The following is a 25,098-nucleotide window of genomic DNA, read 5'->3' as shown; positions in this document are numbered from 1 at the left end:
CTCGAAGTTTTTTTAAAGATGACTCGAAATTTATTTTTAAAGAACGAAGAAAAAAAAGAAGCAAGTGACTATGAGAGAAAAATTAATTCACCTTCACTTGCAATTCCTGCACAATAGACCTCTAAAGCAAGAAGAGCACCTGTTGAGCCAATGTGCAATAAAGTAATTGCACGTGCGGGAATGAGTTAGCTTGTTTTCTTTTGTTGTACGTTACTGCTTACACTTTCACATGTTACAGGACTACGAATGTGCTTTTAGTTAAGATGCATTCCCCTTCATTCTTTAGTTCGATCATTTGCTGATAAGTTCCTAAGAGACAGAGTGAGTTTTATTTACTATTAAAGATGCCTAAGCAAGTACTCTGTCAATAATATTAAAAGAAAAAGAAAGTTCTAAAGCGGAAGAATCCATGAATCCGAATTTCAAAGGAATGAAGATGTGCACCTTTTCCTGAAATAGAATCAGCTCTATTCAAGTGGATCTAGCAGTATCGATATCAAAACCATGCTTTTGTTTTTTTTTTCTCTCAATATTTTTGATTAAACTGTGCATATTGTGCTTAAAAACTTTTAAGTTCTGTATTTTTTTGTTTTATGTACATATTAATTAAAATATTCGATGGTTTTTAATATTAAAATGTCGAAAAGCAAAACTAGCGGTAAGTCAAACTTCTAATAAGTCGAAGTTTTCCGTTGGTCCCTTTAGATTCGAGTTATCGCGAATTGACTGTAGTTTCATTATAAGCTCCAACTTTTACGTACAGTGGAACATCGATATAACAGATTCTCGGTATACTACGAAATCTCTTATACCGCTATATCCCCCGAAAAATTTTAAGAAATATACTCGTATTGAAAAATTCTGTTATATTTAATTAGCAAAGGCTGTATAGTACCCCCCCCCCCACACACACACACAAACCCACACCCACCCTCTTTTAATAACGTGCCTGCGTCTTTACTACAATCAGTTTTGTGCTTAGTAAATTCAGACTAGTTGTACGTCAATCTGAATGTCTTGCCTATTTATGTTCTAATTAATTACTTAGTGTTTATTTTGATTGAACTGCAGTTTAGTAAAGCACTCTCGCATGTAACAAGGACTATTAGCTATTGTGCTGTACTGTATTGTATCACTGTCGTTAATTTTTTATTCGGTAGAAAATAAGTGATACAGCTGTTGTGTTATAACGCAGGTGAGAAATACGGTCCCCAATTCCAATGTTTTAACTGGTTTTGACCGAAAATGTTTTACCTATAATTTTGTGCCGTTTGTACTTGGTCATTATTTATTTTTTGTGGTGGCGATGAATAGATGTTTTTTAACACTTTATTTTTTTATTGATGCATTTATTTTTCATTTTGTCAGCCTGTTCCCAATGACGACCGCTAATTTTGCCCTTTACTAAAACTAACAATACCTTCCCTCCGAAGTTTTTTCTGGCTAAAACTACTGCATTTGTTCAATGCCTAATAAAATTCAATTGTGACAGTATCACCTTTAAACAACGCCTTATGCATGCCGCTACTACTTTAGTAACTAAAATGTGAATATTCAGTAAGGCATGTCACGTAAATGTACATAAAATATACCTCACGTTGGTATTTTTATTTGTATGTATCATTTGATGTATGTATGTGTCGCAGGAGCGGATACAGACTACTATTTTAGGGGGGTCATACTGCAGAATGACCCCACCCCCCGAACGAGCCTACGCTTTTGGGTGCGATTTTTTTTTTTTTTTTTTTTTTACTGCTTGACTGTCAATAAAAAGCTCCAAATCGGCCAGGAATAAGCAACCTGACAGAGCATAAACGTTAAAAATTAATTTCATTAGCTATAAAAAGATGTCGCATTTCAACTATATATTTACTTTCAAAAATAATTAATAAATTGAAAAGACTACTGATATCCTTGAAATTTTATTCATTCCCCCCCCCCCCCCTTGTTTCCGCCACTGTGCGTGTGTATAAAATAAATGCCTTTTAAAGGTAGTAATAAAAAATTGTTCTTGATTTAGCTAATCCATAAGCTATTTGCTGAACTATCAACTATTCGTCATATATTTTGGTTTCCGGGCGACGAAAATCTAAAAACAGCTGCGTTTATCGATCGAAGGCATTAATTAGCGAAAACTGCGGTTTGAACATCGCTGAATGTAGAATGGAAACCGTGACTGGGCACGGGAAAGATACATAGATCAAAATACTTCCTTCTCTTCATCTTGCACGTCAACTAGCTTTCCGGTCACCGTATATTTTTTGCTCCAACTTTCCTTCTATTTTTTATTATGACAGGTTTGCTTTCTCTTTTTCGTTCATTTTTTTCCTTCGTTCTTTCAACAATGTTACGGTGCTGCTCGTTAGATGGAATTTTGATGCGACTATACACATATTATTGTGAAAAATGTTTTTGAATTTTGCTTGTTCCTGAAAATTACGGAAAAGTGCTTTTAAAACATCTCCGCAATCGCAAAAGTATTGGTTTCTCTTAAATTAAGTTCATGTGTTTACATATATATATATATATATTGGATATTATACTTAAATTAGCACTTAAGGGGCCATTCATTAATTACGTAAGAGTCCCAGGGGGAGAGATTGGGAAAATCTCTACATAACCATACTTTTAGGAGGGGGGGGGGGGCGAAATCAAACCCATTCTAACGTAATATTTTTTCTAATCGATATTTTATACTAGAAATCGCGCGGTCGAGTGGTTTGGCAGTGATCATATTTCATTTGCGCCTGGGGGGTAAAAAACTTATTAGGATGAGCTCTGCTTTTTATTTTGTTTTACAAAGAATGAATAACTAGTGTAAAATACAATTGAAAGAATTGTCGCATCATATGCAAAAAAAAAATGTCGAAAAAACATTCAGTCATTACGTCATTAATTACGTAATGAATGGCCCCTAACCTCCTGAGTTGAATTTTGACATTCTTAATGTACTTCCAGTTTCACTTTTCACCGAATTTGCTTTGCCGGCTTTTGGGTGAATATAATTGTGTATGGTTCATATGTAATAACCGGTTAGCATGTATAATTGCTGGTTGAAGAATTATGAAACTTTATTTTATTCATATTTACTTATTTATGTTATTAAAGTGTAGATTTATTTCGACGCTAGAATTTTCATTATTAAGATATTGTAGGTATTATTTTTCTTACAATTGTTATATCTCTTAAATTGCTAAAAACTTTTTTTAAAAAATTGCAGCTAAAGAGAAAGAGTTCATCCCAGAAACTGGTTGAAAACATCGGTTTCAAAGGATAATATTAGCCGGAAGGTAGAATGCTGTCAGATTTTCCCAACATCAGACAGAGAAATTTACTCTGTTCATATGCATAGAAATTTCAAAAACAAAGTATAAACACTGTGATATCAGTAGGAGTTGTAAAAAAAAAAATTAATCATTTCCTCAAAACATAATTTTGTATTTCAATTAGCCTTCTGATAATTCTCAATAATGCTCCTTTGATATTTTATTGCAGATATAAAATCTCTTATCCGTATTTCTTACCCCTCCTGCCATCTCTCTCTCTCTTTTTGTATTTACTTTATTGTTAGTTTATGACTGGCTAATATATTTTTTTTTTCACAATGAGCATCCCTTACTTTTGCTCTTGGAGTAACCCACCAATTAAGTTGCATTCCCAACGTACAACGAAGGTATCATCGGTCAAGATTAAAAGTTGGTTTTTCAGCTTTAACCTAAAATTCTGATCATAATATTAATGTCACATCAATTAATAATTTAAAATCACTTTTTGTTCATACTCGGAAACAATCACGAGTTACAAAAATCGAGAACATTTTATTCAATTACCTGTAGAGTTGCCATCGTAGAATCGCTGCTCCAAAACAAATGGGTTTTCGCGCCGTCACACAGTGTGGCATAGTGGGCAAAAATCCACCGAACTCGCGGGTTTTGAGCTAGAATCTTCTATTATGGCTCAAAATGCGACAAAATTCTTCGACTATTTTGTAGTGGTGCTATAATTTTGAATTTCTTAACCCCCTAAGCGCCGGAGAGCTCAGATGGACCCAAGTCGCGATTTTGAAAACTAAAAAGTGTGACCATATTTTTTCCCTGATATGTGGCTCAATGCTTAGTATAAATCGAGGAATTGGATGATAAAACACAACTTTTGATCGCTGCTGGGTGTTTAGAAATGCTTTTTTCCACTGTATAAGTCATTAAAAACATGATTTTTCAGGTTTTTCCATTGAAAAAAAATGGGTTTTAACGGTCTTCACACATCTTCTGCTCAAGAACAAATATATATTTTAATTCTAAACTACACGTTTTCAATCATTCTCAAAGTTCAAACGGTAAAAACCTCCCTAAAACACCGAAAAATTGCTCTAAGTCCGAATTTCAGCTCGAGATCCTACCATTGTCCACGGGAGTACATCTGCCAAATAGCGGCAAACAGCTTATTTTATATGTATACATTTATATGTATACATTTCGAGAATAAAACGTCTGCGTTCGAATAAAGACCTTTATATTTAGAATTTCCGAATGCTTTTGATGTTTTTAAGAAAATTTAATATATTAAAGTAACAGTTGAGCAAATGTGTAGACGCAATATTAGTATGTTTGTCTATTTCCTTGGATTAATCGTAATATTCGAATTGTAACAGGTATGTTCACTCTTTTACATAAGTATACAAAATAGAAAACTTTGTCCTCTGTTACATAAATAAGTATTTAAACAAATTATGTAAATTACATTTTTTTAAAAATTAGTTTCTGCGTGTTAGACCAACAAAACAATATAAATTTTAATATAAATTCAATAAAACTTTATAACAAAGTTAAAATAACATGTCTTTACTGTTTTTCATACAGAAAGTGAAAGCTAATGGACATATATTTGTAAATATGTGTTTTTTAAATTAAATACAGTGAAGTAAAATCATATAGTTTCTTTAATCCTTTCATCCCTACCTTAAATTTAGCTGTATTATAACCTATAAATGATGTTGTTAGGAACAAAACTGGGCTAAAAAGGTTCATCTGAGCATTAATTGTTTAGTTTAAAACACATTAAAATTTTAATATGTGTTTTTACATTTTAAGTTAGAATTCCAACAGAAACACTTACGTAAAAGAGTGAACATACCGTTACAATTCAAATATTACGATTATTCCGAGGAAACAGACAAACATACTACTTTTGAGTCTACACATTTGCTCAACTGTTACTTTAATATATTAAATTTTCTTAAAAACATCAAAAGCATTCGGAAATTCTAAATATAAAGGTCTTTATTCGAACGCAGACGTTTTATTCTCGAAATGTATACATATAAATGTATACATATAAAATAAGCTGTTTGCCGCTATTTGGCAGATGTACTCCCGTGGACAATGGTAGGATCTCGAGCTGAAATTCGGACTTAGAGCAATTTTTCGGCGTTTTAGGGAGGTTTTTACCGTTTGAACTTTGAAAATGATTGAAAACGTGTAGTTTAGAATTAAAATATATATTTGTTCTTGAGCAGAAGATGTGTGAAGACCGTTAAAACCCATTTTTTTTCAACGGAAAAACCTGAAAAATCATGTTTTTAATGACTTATACAGTGGAAAAAAGCATTTATAAACACCCAGCAGCGATCAAAAGTTGTGTTTTATCATCCAATTCCTCGATTTATACTAAGCATTGAGCCACATATCAGGGAAAAAATATGGTCACACTTTTTAGCAGGGTTGGCAAAAACCCGGGCTTTTTTTAAAAAGCCCATGAACCCAGGGTTTTTTAAATAAAACCCAAAAAAAAAACCAACTAAATCTGGGTTTTTTAAAAGAAATGTGGGTTTTTTTGTCTTTTATGGAAAATGGGGGCTACTTGTAGCATATTGTAGCGTAAGTATATGGACAAAGCACAAAAATTGTCTTGGGGTAAAAAAAAGCTGGAAAACTAGTTAAAATTCAGCGTTTTCTCAAGAAAAATATGAAAGACGACGAAACCCAAGAATGGTGAAGTTTCAGATTTTTTAGTTTTCATGTTTACCAACAGTTAAGGCAAAGTTACTTCTTGATTGATAAAATCTATTGTTCGTTTTTAATTACTACATTTTTTTTTTTTTTTTTTTTTGCATTTTACTTTATTGTATTTCATTTTGTTATGCAAAACTACTGTAGAACCTCAAGTAGTTTAAATCAATCCATTTTTACTAAATTATAGCTTAATCAAGACATTTCTTTGAATTTTATGTTGCCTGTTTTTCTATTTGTGTACAGAGTAACAAATATTAAACTTTTCCGGAAGATAATGAAAATACTGTACATCCTATTGTTTTCTGTCCGACCATTTGTAAAACCTGTTAATTTCTTTTAAAAAAATATAACTTGTTAATTCGAGATTTGTGACCTGTTGGGTTGCAGAAAATAATTCACATGAAAGCCTAGAGTAGTTAGAGTAGTTTCCTCTGTACAATCTACAAATATTAAGAAAATCAGACGTGACATGACTTAGTCAAGGTAATTTGAGTTATTTATTGACCAGTTAAAGATAAAAGTTAAATATAATTTTTTTTTAATCTTTGAAGTATTTTTTTTATGCCGTTTAGAGTTAAGAAATATTATTAAAGGTCAAAATTCATTTTTTATGTCCATTGTCTGTGGTGAAGAACAAATAAAATAGAAGTTTAAATTGTAAAAGTATTTAAATTGATTAATTTTTTAAAAAACTTCTCAGAAAATTTATAAAAACCCAAAAGTGGGCTAAATAATGAGTTTTTTTTAAATGGGTTTTTTCAAAAAAACCCATTGGGTCCAGTCCGGCCAACCCTGCTTTTTAGTTTTCAAAATCGCGACTTGGGTCCATTCTGAACTCTCCGGCGCTTAGGGGGTTAAGAATGTCGGCGCTTAGGGGGTTAAGAAATTCAAAATTGTAGCACCACTGCGAAATAGTCGAAGAATTTTGCCGCATTTTGAGCCATAATAGAAGATCCTAACTCAAAACCCGCGAGTTCGGTTGATTTTTCCCACTATGCCACACTGTGCGTCATCCCGAAAAGGTTGCGGGAGTTTTTCATACTCAGCTGAAAAACTGAAATACCATACCTTAGTTTGAAGAAAAGGATGCAACGTAACCGGGTTTTAGTTATTCAAAATTACTTCGTTTGTAGAAAATGATCACCAAAAGTAACAAATGAGGATTCATTTCCCAATCACCGGTTTTAAAATCCCGCCAGTCCCCCCCCCCTCCCCCCGCCCTTTCCGGAAACGAATGTTGTAGAGTGTCTTTCTTATTGAGGAAGTAGGGTAGGGGGCCGAGTCTCGAACACCTCTCCCTCATCTTCCCAGGTAAACACATACCCTGAGTTGCCAGCAAAAACAAACAAGACGCAGTTTCTATGGCAACCGTTGCCGCCTGCCACTCAAAATCGGAGGGAGACTGCTGTTCATCGATTCTTCGTATTGTCTAGAACAGGGATATCAAAGGGTCAAATCGGCCATTGTTTTCTTTGTTGTTGTTGCTTCCCCGGTCTGACTATTATGATCTTTGTTATCAAATATCATATCATTTAGAAATGAATTGTCAACTCAACTGTGGCGTACGCAAGGGGGAGGTATTTGGGGTTCAACCCTTCCTCTTTAGGGTGCGAGTTAGTGTGAGAAATTCCCACATTATCCAAAGTTAATTTTCATTTTTCGCATTCTTTTAGTTTTTATTATATTAATTATAACAAAATATTGTAGAGGCTGTATTATGGGAGAGACATTTGCCGACAGAGGATGACAAAAAAAATTAAGATGTTCATTTATTTTCAATTTTATTGGAATCAAATATTAACACATCATTCACCTAAGATCTTCTAAAATGGGGTTTTATGATCTCATTTTTAAAAATTTTACGTGAGCCGACCCCCAAGCTTATCTTCCTACTTACATGAACATCAACAAAGATTGTCTAAGCTAGTGTAAAGGTAGTAAAAGGCGGCAAAATTTGTACTTGCTCCACCAAAAAAAAAAGAGGAAAATCACCTGGCACTAGTATTGCATTAGCCACAATTTTAGACTTTGTTTACGTTGGGAGGGGGGGGGAGAGAAATCATTTTATATGTTTGTTGCAAATTGAAACCCCCCTCTGTGAAAGTCCTGTCTGATTCCTAATAATATTTCTTGTAACGTACGCATCGAGTGTGGGGGAGAGGGAGCAACTGGGACGTGCTATACAGGGTCATAATCATACATCAAATAAAGCGCTGATCGGATAAAACTGCCTTTATCTTTCAGACCAGACAGGAATCCGTTCTGCTTCATTTACTTCAGATCTCTAAATCAACAACTATTGCAACGGTCTGTTACTTCTCCATTTTTCAAGTTGGCGCTACGTTGTATGTTACAGACAATCCCGTCTTAAAGAGTTAAAACATAAAATATCGTTGCAGATGTCATTAATAATGTTTTAGATGGTTTCTTTTTGTTTTGGGTCTGTTCACAACTTCCCCTGATCTAGTTGTATATAAATACGATCTTCAAACTTAAAAGTCAGAGAAGATGCGCAGTGCTCTCTTAAATTTTAACCAGTGTCGCAGCGAAAAGGGAGGGGGGATCAACAGTATATAGTCTTAACTTAAATTGTACTCGTGTAATGTGTCATAAGAAGAATGGAAAAACAACAAAATTTAAGTTTAACATGTGAGTGTTTTTTCTCACAATGAAACTACCTTGAATGTGTAAATGACAATTTGAATTAAGTTTTTACTATGGTATAACTTCCATTCTTGGTAAACAAACATATTTTTTGATACAAATTATTAGAGACGTACCGAGTACTCGGTAACTACTCGGTACTCGGCCTACTCGGCCAATTTGCCGTGTACTCGGTACTCGGCCAAATTCTGATCAGATACTCGGCCAATACCGAGTAGTTGCAAAAAATTGAATATTGTCCAAGGCAGATACTAAAATTTATAGAAAAAAGAGCAAGCATTATATTCTGCAAACATTTACAATTAAAATTTATAAGTCCAATTTTAAATTTTGAGAATAATGAAGTTTGTAATGCTTCAATGGAATAAATCTTTATTTTAATGTCCCCAAAGTTGATAAAAATTATTTATGTAAAATTATGCAAAAAAAAGTATAAAAAATATGGAATTTTTATGTTAAAAATGGATTTTTGTTACAAACAAAAATTAATTATAAAAAATTATGAAAATACCTTTGCTTAAAAAATAAAAGGAAATAAAACAACGTTAAAAGCACAGTGCAGGAACACTGCAGACATGTGTTTTGGCATTGCAAGGAATTCCTTTTTCAATTCACAACATGGGAGCTCGTGGATTTAAAGGCATCCGACAAAAGTCGGATTTTTTTGTCGAATGTCTTAACATTCTTTAGCTCACATGTTATGCACTGATAAAGACGTTCCTTGTAACGGGGGGGGGGGGGGGGCAGAAACACATGGTCTGCAGTGTTCCTGCACATTTGTTGTATTAAAATTATTTATGTTTTGTGGACTAAAATTATAATTGATTGGTATAAATTTGTTTTAACTCCAACTTGATTAATGATACCTTTTATTTATTTATTTTTAGTTTTAAAAATATTTTTTTTGTAAAATTTTTGACACAAACAAAATTGTTTATATAATGTGTAAATTGAATTTTAGCAGGAATTTAGTTTTAAAACCATTATATGGACAAGGAGGTCTATACTACTATCCCAATAAGTTCAAAATTCATCACATGTGTGTCGGTGGTTCTTCATAAAACATAATTGGTACTTGGTAATTCGGCCGAGTAGTGAAAGGCCGAGTACTCGGTAACTCGGTACTCGGCCGAGTAGTAAAAGGCCGAGTACTCGGTACTCGGCTACTCGGCGAAAGTGCTACTCGGTACGTCTCTACAAATTATCAAACATAGTTTTGTTGTTTTTTTTTTTTTTTTTTTTTTTAACTATTCGGTTTCCGGATATTAAAGTATTGGGGGAACCGAATATTCGCTTGTCTGCCGAATATGCAGTATACCGAATACCAACAAACTATTCGTTGCATCTCTAGTCTATATATTTTCATAATAACATAAGAAAATAAACAACAGTAAGATGCAGTTACTATTTAAGGATATAAGTTTGCACTGATTGAAAATATCGGACATCTTCGGTATTTTCGAACACTGATTTTAGTATCTTAGTATCTCGTTATTCTCTTCATTATCTGTTGAACTATGATGATCCTGTCGTACTCTTTCCCAAGGCTGTGGAGTCGGAGTCGCTCGAAAACATGCCGACTCCGGGTTTTTTTTTATTTCTTTAAACTGACTACCTATTAATTTGATTACAAGCTACCAATAGGAAAATGCTTGTCATTGTGGCAATCAGCTGGCTTGATTGTTTATCGAGCTTTCTGTAACAGCTACCTACGCCGTCTCCTAGTTTGCTTATTTTTTAACTTTATTTAAGTGATAGCAATGTCGGCAAACAATTTTGTTGCTTAACATTTCCTAAATTATCACTTTCAAATATATATATTTTAAACCTCGATTTCAATTTTAAAATAGTAAAAGGAATGTATGAATCGCTTGAGCAAGTCGGGAAACTTCTGAGGGTGTTTGGCAAATTGAAAATAAGTGTTGGCTTGGCCCGAAAGCGCAAATCCAAAAAATCCAATAAAATATAAATGTTTTTTTTTTTTTTTTTAATCTAAAGACTTCATCTAAGAAAGCTTGGTTATCACTAAAAAGTTCAAAATAAAATCAGTATATGATTTCTTGGTTACAACACTCAACAATTGTAGTTAATCCTAAAATTAAAAATTGAACCATGAAATGTAACTATAGTAAAAGCTATTCGTACAAAGCTGTATACCGCCGCATTTTTGGGTAAAATTTGCTACAGACGTGCATGTACTCGACCTCTCCCCGCAATATAGCGCAATATTTCCGTTGAAATTTATAGGATGAAATTCAAGATTTTGGGGAATATTTTTTGGAAAATTTTTCAGAATTCAAGTATTTCAGTTTTTATAAACTCTGAGATTAAATTGAAGTGGTACCCACCAGATGAGTGTTACCCAGGAGCATAGCTAGGTAATGCAGACGCACGCCGTGCGCGGATACATTTGCCGCTGTGCAGACACATTTGCTGCAAATATGTGCTTCGCTCAAAATTTTTTAATATCAATATTAAACAACGGTTATCTTGAAAATCTTCAGTTAAATTAATGAAACTAATCTCTTGTTTTCATGGATACACAATTGAAAGCAAAAACAGCGTTGCATTACTGAAAATTTTACCTACCCACTGTATATTGTTTTAAATACCTGCAGATAGTTTTGAATTGTGTGCGCAGATACTTTATATTTTTATCTAACTATGCCCAGGAGGAGGACCGCCCTCTGTCAAGAAAAGTTTTTTGACTAAGCAAAAAAAAAAAAAAAAAACCTCAAGTTACAGCTTGAAAATATTGAAAGCGCGGAATTTGATTAATATCTGTTAGTTAAACATTAAAGGAGAGCAAATTAATCCTATTCTTTTTTTATGGGATTTTTAAGTAATCTCACTTAAGAAATCGCAACTATTCGATAATCTGATTTTCAAATTGAATTTCGAACGTTGTATAATACATCTTAGGTTCACAATGCAATGCAACGCGAAAATTTCGTGAAAAGGAATTAATATTTCAATTTTTTTTTTAGGGGTTTTCTCCTTTTCCAATGAGGAAAGGGTATTTGGAAAAAAAAAGTAATTAAAAAGCCGGAGTCGAACGTTTCAAAATGTCGGAATCGGCAATTTTTCTTCAGACTCCGCAGCCCTGCTCTTTCCTGTGGTTCTCCGTGTGTTCTGTAGCAGTGTAAAATATTGTTTGTAATAACTAGGTTAATCGTAAATCTTAGCCATGCTTATTTTATCTTAATGAATTCTGAATTGCATTTTTTTTGTCTGTATTATTCGCAGGGGTGGATACAAAGGGAGGGTCGTGGGTTCATAAACCTCATACCTAAAATAAAAAAATAAAAAATAATAATTTGAATTCTGAAATTTTGAATTCAAATTATGTTTTTCGCAATCACGAACTGAGACAGGACCCTACCCATTGGAGTTATTGTTTCTAGAAACGGCTCCTGCCCCCCCCCCCCAAGTCTGCCTCTCCTCCTGGGCGGTTACTTGTGCATAGTTGTGTGTGTGCGTAGACCTGTGTGTATGCACGTAGGTGTGAGTGAGTGTATGTGTGTGAAGTCGTGTGTGTGTATGTATGTGTGTGTGTGTGAACGTGCGTGTGTGTAGGACATGGACGCCTCTAACCAGGAAAAGCGGATAGCTCAAAACCGGAGCTGCCGCGCCGCGCCACCAGCAGAGGACGGTGGGCGGTGGTACTGCAAAGGCTTCTGGTCCAAGTTGAAAAAGGCACGGACACCAAAAACGGTCAAATGAGAACAATAAGCAATCGTGATTGCTCAAAAAACTTCAGTATTCTTTTCAACTCATTAATTATTTTAATACAACTTTTCATTGCCTATGCAATTGATTAGTAACATTTGAGCCCTATTAGGTGCCTTATTCCTTGCCGATTTGATGCTTTTTATTAACACTCAAACGATTTCAGAAAATTTCGTGAATGATAATCTATATCCGCCCCTGATTATTGTTAGTTACCACAAAAAAAATATAATTTTGAGTTCGCTATTTGTATCAACGATATGTCAAATATTTTGACATAGTATATTGAATCTTATTACTAATAAAATAAATCTAGTACAAATAATGTTACTAGATTTGTTTTATTTTATTTTTTTCCTTGAACCCCCACCCCTCCATACTATTCCGATTTTTGTTCATCCTATATAACTTTCGCTTTCAACTTAGTCTTTTTTTTTTTTTTTTCTTCTTTTTTTTTGCTCTAAGCATTTCTTTGAATTCAACGAAAAACAACAATTATTTTTCATGACCACACATTTTAAGGGTTTCAAATCAAGTTCTTATTTTATTATCGTATTTCATTTCGCTTCAGGCGCATTCCACGGTATTTTTGACATTATGTCGAGTCCGTAACGTGACCTTTTTTGCCATAACTTTTTAATTTACCGTTTGATTTGCAAATTATTTTAATTTGAGCTGGTGTGTTGGTAGGAAAAGATCAAAATAAAATAATATGCTAATCAAACAGTAAATTAAAAAGTTATGGCGAAAAAGGTCACGTTACGCACTCTACATAAATGTCAAAAATACCGTGGAATGCCCTTCCAGTTTTAGCCGTGCTCTTGTCAATATTTTTCCCCCTTTTGTTTCTAATTTTTTATGTTGGATAGCGTGGTACTAATTGCAATTTAAGTTATCTTTGCGATTCTGTCTTAATTTCTTTTTGTTACTATTCATATTTTTTACTTTTCCCCTGAAAACCACATAAGTTGGAAGCTTGTAGTTTCTTAAATGTTGCAATGTGTTTGCAAAGATCGTGTGATTCATTTTAAATCCTATTTTTTCTTGTCAACTATTATGGATTTAGCACAAAAATTACGCATTTTGTTGTTTTCTGCACTATGCTCGTCAGTTTTGAAATTTAGTTGCATCCGCCTCTGCAAAATTCTTCCCTTTTGGTTTACTATGCGATTCTACCGCACGGTTTTCTCCGTAAACCTAAATGAAGATGTTTGAAAATCGAATTGGTTCTAAAATTTGGTTAATGGCTTTTAGAATGGCAATGGCATATCGAAATCGGTGGATTTTTGATGGTAAAATTTTATGAAAGTCGGGAAATATTGCAAATTACTTCATGAATTCTTTCATTATTTTTAAACATTCTAAAACTTTTTCTAATCATATCAGGATTTTAAACGTTATTTATTTCAAAATTCCTAACCCTTTATGCTCATATTTTTTTATGATTCTTATTTTTTGTGCGCTCTTGATTTAATTTGAGCAAATTTTTAATCGATGAGATAATGGTGTGCAGGAAAAAGTTTCACTGATGATGCCCATTCCCAAAAATTGGCAATCTATATATATATATATATATATATATATATATATATATATATATATATAAATGGATGTATGTTTGTGGGTATGTGTGTATGTTCCTTATACAAATCCACAGTTTTCGTTGGATTTCTTCCAAATTTGGCACAAAGGTAAATTGTTGCTCAGGAATTCATATAGGCGGGTTTTTGGAATTTTTTAAATCGACCCAAAGAGGTCTAATTTTATATTTTGAGTCATAAAATTACTCTTTTCTGCACGAACGAATTTCTGTATAGTTATAAATTTAGTCTAAATGAAAAGCCAGTAAAAAACTGCCCTGGATGAAGTTTTTTCAAAGATTAACTTTAATCGTTAAATTTGTGAACATTGGTTCAAAGCAAATGAAAACGGTTATCAACATCTAACCACCAGGAGCTATTTTAAATGCAATCAACACAAAATGTATCCTGAACGATTGCCGTCAATGCTATTTAGCGAGAGCGTTAAAGCATGTTTGGCCAGAAAGCTGCAGATACAAGAAATGATGCTGTACATCGTTTCTTAAACTGCGACCTACGAAGCCCCAGGGGTCCATTGGTGCTACTTGATTTGAATGCTACCGGTAAATTATAATTTTAAATATTGTTTAACTATAAAATCCACAACAGTAAGGGTTGCGTGTAATTTTTGAATAGTGTTTTTCCCGTTAATAGCAGAGAAAATACGAACATGAGTAAGGTAGTAATATTGCAGGGTCATTCCGTGTCAGATCATCACACGGTTTAGGACGGACCGTCACAGAACTGGATGAAACTTGGTACATGAAGAGATTTAGCCCAGTTATGAATGAAAATGCTAAAAAAAAAAAATTCTTTCACCTCATTCAAAAGTTATTAAATATTAATTATTCAAATTTTCATCAAAAAATGCTACACTTTGAGACGGTTAAATCTCATTTTCTCAGAAACTATAACAGATACAAGCTTGAAATTGGTCTTGTTTTGAAGCTCTTTTAATGTGCTTTAATTTGATGTGCCATTTGATAAAATCAAAAAATAATAATTTTAAAATTTAATTAAATTAAATTTTAAAATTTTAATTTCTTAAAAATGGACAATTTTAAAATTCTGAAAAAATTCACAAAATTACTTTGTGTTATCCTCTAGCATATTACCAAGTTTCATAATGGGATCTTAATGGGATCAGATGATACAGGGGAGGACAAGTTTTACATATATCAAAGTTTCTGCATTTTGGACAAAATACCTTTCTGATGGATTACTCAAATATTATTCCAAGTTATTAAATTAGCACAGGAAACTATAAATGAACTGCTAATAGTAATGTAAAACCTTCTAATGTCTTACACCTACTTTAAAATTGAATGAAATTAAAATAATAATGGAAAAAAATAAATAAAACTCACACTAACTCTTTTTTTTAAAAAAAGAGAACGTCAGCATTGTCCTACATTTGTCGGAGTTTTATTCCTTCCAAAAGTCTAGACGCCTTTTGATGCAAGGGCACTTTTCTTTTTGTTCAGTTCATATGTGTTACAAAAGAAGTTCATGTGAGTGTACTGCTTTTGATTATTTTGGAAGGGGTTTTGGTAACTTAAGGTGCAAAATCCTTTCTTTCAAAAAAATATTGTCACCCCTATGCCATAAAATTATGACAGGCTTTTATTAATTCATTTCTCCCTTTTCTTTAATATTAATAGTAAATATTATTTACTTATTTATTTTGTGTACTCTAAAATTAATATTGCTACAAACAATTATTTTGGCAAATTTTACAAAAACAAAATTTGATTATAACCCCCCCCCCCCTTTTTTTGGAATTAGTAAGTTATCTTTTGAAACTAAGGGGGGGGGGCTTTTGAGATTTCATGGTACTGCTTACTGAACTCCACAAGCAAAAACATGAAACATGTTGAAAAATTGGTCAATCTCAAACCAGTGACAGGTGGAGAAAAAAGCAGTGAGGCAGAATGAACCATTGTATCTCATTCTCAATAGCCACCCGCAGTCTGTTTGATTTTGTTAGCAAAGGGGGTGAAAAGGGTAGCTTACTGTTTCAGATCTGAATTTGTAGTGGATTATTTTAAGTTCACATCCCCAGAGAAAATATTTTCTTTTTTTTCCCTTTCTTCCTTTTCTTTTTTAAAATTTTATTTCTTTTTAATTTATTTTTCTCAATAAAATGAGATTTAGATGATTAATATTTTTATTAATGAGTTATTTTTCAGGAACAAATCCTACTAAGAAAAACTTCGTTTCTAGTAGACAGTTCTGCATAAAAAAGTGAACATGTATAAGCATATTTATTTATTTTTTTGCACATAAAATAATAACTATTCAGCACAATAACCCATATTTTGGCAGATATGTGAAACTTGTCCTCCCTGTATCAACTGATCCCATTAAGATCCCAATATGAAACTTGGTGAGATGTGAGAGGATAACACAAAGTAATTTTGTGATTTTTTTCAAAATTTTAAAATTGTCCGTTTTCAAGAAATTTAAATTTTTAAATTTATTTAAATTTAATTTTAAATTAAAAAATTTTGAATTTCATTAAGTTGCATATCAAATTGAAGCAGATTAAAAGAGCTTTAAAACAAGACCAATATCAGGGGTGTATCTTTTATAGTTTCTGAGAAAACAAGGATTAACAGTCTCAAAGTGTAGCATTTTTTAACAAAAATTTGAATAATCAATAATTAATAACTGCTAAATGAGGAGAAAGAAAAAATTTTTTTTAGCGTTTTCATTCATAACTAGGTTAAATCTCTTGATGTACCAAGTTTCATCCAGATCTGTGACGGTGCGTCCTAAAATTGCTCCAAATTGTGTTGATTTGACGTGGAATGACTCTGCATTCAATATTGACGTACAATCTTCGAATGTTTCAGCATTAGACTACTTCTATTAAAACAACATCTATTTCATCCTTATAACAGAAATTTAATTTAATGTTCTATAATCTTTATGAAACCAATTTGCAATATATAAATTTTCTTTATACTATTCCTTGATTTACGTCGAATCTTTACGTCTAATTCGGTTCAACTATAACGGATAACTTAATTCGGTTTAATAGAAGTCGTTCCAGGCGGTCAAAGAACAGTGGTACCAATAAAGCAAATAAATTGCAAAATAATCATAGTAATGCACAATAGTGCATTCGGAATTTATCTTTCAAAGGGGAGGGATGTGGTCAAGGCTTTCCTTACATGCTTACATGCATCTGTATACAGTCGAACTTCCATATATCAAAATTTTCTATATATCGAAATCCCAGCAAATTTTCTTTGTTCATTACATAGAAAAATTGTTTCTATGTATCGAAAAAATCTATTTATCGATTTTTTTTCGAGACATTCGTAGCTTTTTTTTTCTCTTTAGATTGTTTGTCTCATGAAAAATAAAGGTTAGGGGGAAAATTATGTTCACTAAAGGTTGCTACGAAACTGAAATGGAATCTGGGGTTGAGGGGTCTGTAGATAGGTCGTTGTTTCGTTCTAGAATTATTAAATTCCCTCAAGTTTATTTCAAATATCTTAGTTGTAACCAGTAACATTGTAAAATCAGTTTCAAGTCATCCCTTTTGTCTGTTGATTATCGTTCCTAGCCGTTTTAGCTGCAGTAAAAATCATTCAAGTTAAGTAGATTAATTTTTTACTTTTCTCTCGATTTGTCAAAACGAAAATCCCCTAATGTTGCGGATCAAGTTGAATTCCCGAAGAATGAAGATGTATGAAGGCGCAAAAATGTCATTTCTGTTATTTTTTAAATTATTTACTTTCATTTAATCCGATGCTCGTATAAATTAGAAATTAGGTTTCATACATAAAAATTAGCTTTAATTTTAATGTTTTAGGAGATTTTTAGGATAAAATAAGATCATTTCTATATATCGAAATTTCTATGTATCGAATTTTTTTCCGGCAATTTGCTACTTCGATGTATGGAGGTCCGACTGTATGTAAAAATGGATGTATGTTTGTGGATGCGTGTGTGTGTGTGTGTCCTTATACAAATCCACAGTTTTAGTCGGATTTCTTCCAAATTCGGCGCAGAGGTAAATTATTACTGAGGACTTCATATAGGCTGGTTTTTGCAATTTAAAAAAGATCTAAAGAGGTTAAAGTTTATATTTTTAATCATAAAAAGGCTGTTTTCGATGTAACGAATTTTCATATTTTTATGAGTTTGGTCTGAATGAAAAGCCTGTAAAAAATGCCCTAAATGAAGTCTCTTCAAAGATTAACTGTAATCGTTAACTTCGTGAACCTTGGTTCAAAGCAAATGAAAATGTTTAGCAACATATAACCACCAGGAGATATTTTAAATGCAATCAACACAAAAGGTATACTTAACAGTGACTGTAAAGTCGATCAGCGACAAGCGCAAAGCATGTTTGGCAAGAAAGCCGAACGGAAAAGAAATGCTGCTGTTAATTGTTTTTTTAATAGCATCCTGCAAAGCAGGAATGCATTGCGGTCTTCAACGGTTCTACTTGCTTTGGTATTTCCATAGCAGTAATGGTAGAGCGAAATTATGGATCAGTATTTTCCACAAGAACAGCCCAGAAAATACCAAAATTAGTTCGGTATCAATAATTCATTCATTATCTATGTACAAGCTTCAACAATTTAATGTTGGATGGTCCTTAAAATCAATATGCATATGTTCTTTATATTATTCCATGATTTACGTCGGATCTTTACATAATTCGGTTCAACTAAGTTTAATCGCTTCAGGCTAACAAAGAACAGGGGTAAAAAATACTAATTTCTCAAATAATTTGCAAAATAATCATATTTGTGCGTAGTAGCGTATCTGGAATTTGTTTTTCAAGGGGGAGGGGGGGATGGTCATAACGTTTCTTACATGCACATAAACTACCATACTAGGATTGCCAATGTGTGCTAAAACTAAAGGTTGTGCACCTTTTTTATCTGCAAAACCACGCGGAAATATAATTCGGCGGAATTCATACAGTTTGGGAGGGTTGGAGTTTTAAGTTTGGAAAAAATGCAAATAATTATTAATTTAAATTTAAACTCTATTAAACTGCAAAAAAAACGCTACGTTTTTTGTATAAACAAATTTCTTCATTTGAAATTTTATATTACCTTAACGCTCGAGTAATAATACACCTGATGAAGCATCTTCGCCGACTAGCCATAATTTTAAATCTGTTAGCTGGTATGATGCAATTTTAGACAGAGATTACTATTAAAAAAGGCATGATGAAATATTGCTCCACAATATGAAGTTTTTTCTTCATCGTGAAATAAACTGAACAAAGCTATATTCGCAATTACAAAGCTCAGTTCGATAACTGCTATTGTAAACAATCGAAAAATATTGGAAGTTTGTAGCTACCTCTAAGCATTTCAACCGTCTTTGAAGAAGTGCTGTGAAATATGAATGGAAAATTATCACTGTAAACAGTATAGGGATAAGGTGAAACACTTTGTATCTCTCGTGTAACCGCAATGGACCTTTTTTAAACTTCAAGAGATTGTAATCTTCAGTGAGACTTTCGTGTTCTATTATGAACAACAAGTCATAAGAGCAGTCGATTAAGTGCTGTAGATGCATTTGAGATGTAACTATTTTCGATATAGATAGCTTTATGTTACTTGCTCGGTTGGTTTCACTCACAAATGTAATTCTTCTTGCTGCTGGGAGGGGGACTAAGAACAATATTTAGGGGAAAGTTTTGAGTTAAATTTATGGATCAGAAAAATTTGAATGATTTAAGTTTTAAATTTTTAGACTACGTTTCAAAACGGAAAATACATTTCGTTTACTTTTAAGCTGTGGATAAGGGGAACAAAATATGCAACAAGATTCTGTAAAATATAAACAAAAGATTTGTCTATTAGGCAGTTGTAAGTACAAACAAGACGTTTCTTTTTAATTTCATGGACTGCAAATAATATTTTTAAGAAAATCTAAAACGGATATTGACCAAAAAGCGTACGCCTACTTCTTTCTCTATAACGCAGTTTAATTAACGGTTTTTAAATAGTTCGTTCAATAAGTTCACGTCCACTTACTTCTATTTTTATTGTTTAAAATATTTAAAATAATAACTGTAATGTAGTCAATGGACCCATTCCCACCTCTCACGACCACTGTCTCTCAATAAATTAAAATTTTGGTGTTCTCTAATTAATACTCTGTCTAAAGCAACAAAACTTAAACACGTGCTCTCTCTACCTGCATCAGTGTGAGATATCATGGATAACATTTACGGCAAGTATTAGGTTTTAAAAGTTTGAACAAGATCTTGACAAATCTTGACAAATTTCAAATCATTACAAGACATTAATATTACTGTCTAACTATCATTTTTACGTACGAAAATAGAAATTTGATGTCAATATAAGAAAATAAAATGTAGCTGACGTGCGTCTTTTTATGCAAGTTACACTTATCCAATTTTACTCTAATGCATGGCACTAAATCACCATGGAAAGAGCGAGCATACACATTTTGTAAAGTTTTTTATAGTAAGCAGACTTTTTCTGCGAAATGTGCTTGCCTGAAAACATACAAAATAACCTATCACTTGGTCGCTTCATTCGAAAAACATCGCCAAAAAATCCGTAAAAGGGAGTGTTATCGTCTTTTAACAACACAGACTGAATTCTTAATTTTGGACATTGAGGATGATTTTAAATTAATCTGAAAATATTGTAACTGTGTCCAAGAAGAGTATTTTGTATATATTTGTGCCTGATAATAGGGATTGACTTTCTTTTTCAAGCTCACGACTCTTTCTAAAGAAACATTTAATGATTTATTTCCGAATGAAATGTATGTGAAAAGAACTGTTGTATTTTTTGATGTATTGGGGAAAACAAAACCTACAAAGGCAGCACAACGCTTTTCTTTCGAAGCATCACGCAAAAGATTTTCCCACAAGATGTGCGAAAGACAATCATTTGTCTTTGCATTAAGACAATTTATGTACCGCCCGTCTGATTTAACCTCAGACAACGTACCAGTGGACACTACAGAGCCCAAACAATATTCCTCATACTTTTTCGCTTTAAGTTGATGTTACTTTTTCGGCAAATGCTTAATTTTCTGTGTTATTTAAAGTATTTTGAAGATTTAAACCTAGAAAGCCGGTGTGAATGTAATTTTTTACGTTCATTCAGATAGAATTCATTCATTTGATTATCCAAAAGATATGTTGCATTGAAAAGCACCCAGACAACGCCGGGTAATAAGCTAGTCATTTTTTTTTTAAAGTGAAATACCGAAACATTTTTTTTAAGATAACAGGACAAAAAATTTGTAGCATACTTGTCAAATACACTGCTGTAGAAGAAATTAGTCTAGTTTAGAATAGAGATCCCTCCGTATTTGGGATCTCTAGTTTAGAAGAATGAATGTCAGGCATCCATTTGTCTTAGTCTAAGTAATCTATTTATTTCATCAAAGTTCTACAAGTTACAGTATATAATGTTGATAACTATTCGTGCTGGTTATTGATGATGCAGGGTTTTTCGTCCTATTAACGAAGTCTAATTATTTTATTCTCTTGACTTTGCCAGACTTTATTTGCTGAATCATTTTAGTAATGTGATCTGTTCAATTATTTATTTTGTGTTTAACCGTTAATTCTCGAGTTAGTTTGGTTGCAGTGTCACGCCTTCCCTCTTTTTCCGAATCAAAAAAAGTTCGTATGAAGTTCAGAACTTCTACTTTCAATCTTAATTTTAAGTAAGTTCAACAATCAGAAACTCGTAATACTTTCTTATGTTGTTACCGTGTAATCGACTTTCAAGATTGTTTAATGCCACGCAAACTATGTGTTGGTACAATCACTGTCATTTTATTTAATTAATCACCTTAGAGTGAATATCGAATTTTGTGACTAATGGGGGGGGGGGGGATCTAACAATCGGGGAGACTCAATTTTTAAAAAAACGTGACTAAGTTTCAATGCTTAAAATTTATCGAGTACTTGCCTCTATAGGCCTAGTGGTTGAAAATACGAAAAAATTATACAAATTAAAGTTGACATGTTTCAAATTTCTTTCTGAAGATACTATTTATATGGATAAACCATCATTCGTTATCAACCCCTTCGAATGAATATAAAAGAATTCATTATCTGATAGTTTTACAAAAAAAAAATCTTTTTTCATTGTAATCATTACATTAATGAAATTTTTATTAGTAGCTAATTATCCTTAATTCATGGTAATTATTACTATAATGAATGTTTTAGAAGTAGCTAATTATCCTTCATTCATAGTAATCATTACAATAACGTAAGATGTATTTAATTATGTTTAAAATTTTGGGTGTAATTTTTATAGTTCTGCATCGTTTTTTTGGGGGGGGGAGGAGCGGAGGGGTTAAAGGAAAAAAGTGCATACGCCCAGTAAATAAACACCCCAGCAGTGCACAAACCTTGCATTTTCTTGTCGTTTTCTTTTTGAAAATGTATCCCTCCCTAGCCCGTATAGAAGGAAATATTCATTGCCAATACACCTAAAAAAATGCTTTGAAGCCTTATTGTTTCAAAAAATAAATAAACTAACAAATTACGAACTGTTCATTCACTGATCGGTCTACCCTATCAGCTCGTAAAAAATGGCGAGAAAAGCAATGTTCATCTTACCCTTTATTCTCTTACTTAGGAGTACAATAATATTTTATTTTTAACCTTTTTTTACGCAGCAAAAAAATAAACATTTAATTGAATTATCTTATTTATAACTATTGATAACCGCACGGCTTTGCACGTAATAGAAAATTAATAGGTCTTTTGGTTCGCCTGTATATTTACAAATAATGTATGGTGGATTGTGCCCATGTTACGGTTCCACGTAATGATAATTTCGTAATTTACTCGTCTATCTTATGATAATTTTGCTCTGGAAAATGTTCTTAAAATTCGATTAGAAAAAATAACCACTTCGAATTTTCGAAAAATCGCTTTGAGGTGCACACCCCCATGCTACAAACTAACTTTGTGCCAAATATCATGAAAATCGGCCGAACGGTGTAGGCGCTATTCGCGTCAGAGATCCTGACAGACAGACAGAGATCCGAACAGAGAGATATCCAGACAGAGAGACTTTCAGCTTTATTATTAGTAAAGATTATTCAATTCTGTTCTAATTTTAATAAAATAATATCGTTGTACATTTTTCATATATGTAAGCAGAAGCTAAATCCCGAGGAGCGCTGTATTTAACAAAATTCTCCACCGTCAAAGCGGTTGCTTCTCACACTTCTCTTCTGAAAAAGGTGCTCTTTCACTAAGATTGTCTTTCGTTTTAATTAACAAATAAAAAAATCAGTTGTTTTTTAATTTCTGAAAAAACATTCGGAAAAATGAAATTGCCAAAATGTATGACAAAAATAAACAATTAACTAAGAAAATAAATATTCTAAAAGTTTGTAAGTACTTACTCTTTCTCTCTTATTTCGAATTATTTATTTTCAAAACTTTATCACAGCTCGACCAAGTTTTCTGCTTTTCTATTTTCCACCTGATTAGATTTATATTTTTATTAAATGCAATATATATATATATATATTACAAAAGCCGACAATTTTAAACGCTGGTTCTGAAATTTCGCCAAATTGTCACCGAAAGCGGCATTTCTTTTTGTCGCTATTTGGGCGATATAACGCCAAGTTGTCACCAATTGATGTCATTACTTCAGTTTGACATCGATTTGCCTAAAAAAAAAAAAGAGGGGGAAGCAACTAAAAAGAAAGCACAACCAGACCCCCCAACACAGGAAATTTCAATCTTCTACAGCTTACCGATTTTTGAATTGTGCGAGATACACGCGAAAATCGCACATACAGACATCGTGAGAAAATTGGTGATTCGTTTCTTGGGGCTCTTTAAAATTTGTATTTCGATTCCGTTCGTAGCAAGTGCAGATGTGCCAAAAAAAAATCAACCCATATTCGGGGAGCATAATGGAAATTTAGGCCGAAATTTTAGAGTTTTTTTTTTTTTTTTTCAATTGCAATTCTTCCCGTACTTTGTAACAGGGAGGAGGAGGGAAAGCGAAGTTGTTTTCTCTTTTAATGGACATCTTGGATGCAGTTACGATTATGATTCCCTTTATTTGGAAATTTGAAAAAAATACATTCGTCACGGTAACCAAAAAATGCAGCCAATCACAGTTACGCAATGGCGTTTACTCCAGAGAGCTTAAACCACATTCACTGTACAGCAACATCTCTGCGGAGAGAAAAAAAATCCTCTGAACGAGAGAGAGAGAAAAGAGCATTGGGAAGAACATTCACTGCCGGGTAGACGACGCAGACGGTTTGCATTTTGGGGGCTGCATCTAGCCAGCCTTCGCCAGACATACACACACACACACACAGCGACGGCTCCGTTGTATTGATCGACGTCTAAAAATAACGCCCAGCTCGAGCAGCGGCGGCCGGGAGACACGGAATAAGCGCCCGGGATGGAACGAACGGTGGTTGGTCACTTTGGATTTGGAAAGGAGGGGTGGATTCCTCACTCCCTCTGTCTATTCTTATGCCGAATGTTTATTTATTTATTTATTGTTTGGGTTAAAATAAGAAAAACTTATCTAAAGGAGTAACTCGCGACCCAATTTATTTTCAGTTGATTTTAAGCAAAAAAAGATGCATATGTGAATGTTAGAATTTACGCCTTTGAGCCCGATTCGTGAAGAATTTAATTTTCACATTTAAATCAGTGATAATATCATAGAAAGCCATTTTTTCTCCATGCGTGAAAATGTAGAAAAGTTATGCTTGCAATTTATTTGAGATGCAGTGTTTAATCCACGGGGCTCCCCAAGGCAGGATACAGACTACCATTTTAGAAGGGGGCGACCATTTACCATTCCTCAGTATGACACCCTCCCCCTTCCTACAAACGAACCTACGGTTTAGGGAGCAAAAATTTTCTGAGACGTCTTGTGTGTTATTAAAAAGCACCAAATACACCAGGAATAATGCACCTTTAGAGCAAAAACGGCACAAAATAATTCCATCTTTACTAATAATAAAGCTGAAAGTCTCTCTGTCTGGAGGATGTCTGGATCTCTGTGACACACATAGCGCCTAGACCGTTCGGCCGATTTTTATGAAATTTGGCACAAAGTTAGTTTGTAGCATAGGGGTGAGCA

This window comes from Uloborus diversus, chromosome 1 (assembly GCF_026930045.1).
Source record: "Uloborus diversus isolate 005 chromosome 1, Udiv.v.3.1, whole genome shotgun sequence".
NCBI lineage: Eukaryota > Metazoa > Arthropoda > Arachnida > Araneae > Uloboridae > Uloborus > Uloborus diversus.
The sequence above is the reverse complement of the archived record's forward strand: the minus strand, read 5'-3'. Positions refer to the sequence as shown.